The sequence below is a fragment of the Trichechus manatus genome, unplaced genomic scaffold (genome assembly GCF_000243295.1).
Source record: "Trichechus manatus latirostris isolate Lorelei unplaced genomic scaffold, TriManLat1.0 scaffold01668, whole genome shotgun sequence".
NCBI lineage: Eukaryota > Metazoa > Chordata > Mammalia > Sirenia > Trichechidae > Trichechus > Trichechus manatus.
Genome location: NW_004445604.1, coordinates 1 through 1,032, shown reverse-complemented (window position 1 = coordinate 1,032; position 1,032 = coordinate 1).

Genomic DNA, 1,032 nt, shown 5'->3' with positions numbered 1-1,032 from the left:
GCTGTGGAGTTTGATGGCTCTCATCTTAGTCCCTCACTCTGACATCTGGGACACTTGCTTACCTCTCAGTTTCCTCATTTGTAAAACCCATCTCTTGGGCTGCTGTGAAAAATGAGTCAAATGTGTGAAGAGTGTGTCACAGGGCCTGACACAGAGTAGGGGCCCTATCACTTGGAGGTGATTGTTCCTGTTGCTGCTTTTCCCATCACTGTCACCCCCTCCTGACTCACCGTGGGCAGTTGTCCCTGTCTGGGCCCCTTCAGGGTGCCATGGGACAGTCAGACCCTGAGTGGGGAATGGTGCTGGTGAGCGTGTAAAGCATGGGCAACTCTGAGGGGTATTGTTTGTTGTCCTTGAAGTTGAAGGAGTGTGTCAGGCTCATGTTCATGCCTTCACCCGGATCTTCATCGCTACTCCTGCCAGCAACTCCGGGTAAGTGCTGTGTTGTGGATGCCAAGTGGGAACATCCTTCCCAACCTGAGGCCAGTGGTGTGGAAGGTGACGGTGCATTCCTCAGGGTTTCCCCAATATTGCAGAATGCCAAAAGGTAGATCCCAGGAGCAGTCTAGCCCAGTGGTTAAGAGTGTAGGCTCTGACGCTGGAATAGCGGGTTCTCACCCTGACCCCAGCATTCACCAGCTGTGTGACCTTGGTCAAGTTACACGACCTCTGTGTGACTCAGTGTCCTCCTGTGAATATGGGGATTAGAGTATCCACCTTCTTGGGCTGTTGTAAAGGGTAAAGGTAAAGGCGGGTTGAGGTAAACCTACAAATCCAGTGTGGCTGACAGATAGCTCTCCAAAGGCAGGTTCTATGGGAGGGGAAAGGGTACCAGCCAAGGAATCTGGGAGGCAGGCGTAGTAGGGGATGGAAGGGAAGTGGTTGCTGGGTGGGAGCAGGATCGTTGTTGTGGGTACGGGGTTGTCCATATGTCCAGCTGTCTAAGGGCCCATTATTCTTCCAGCTTATACATCGTGAATGACCAACTGTGCGTGAGGGATGCCAGCCCCATAGAGACCCAGGGTGCCTTCT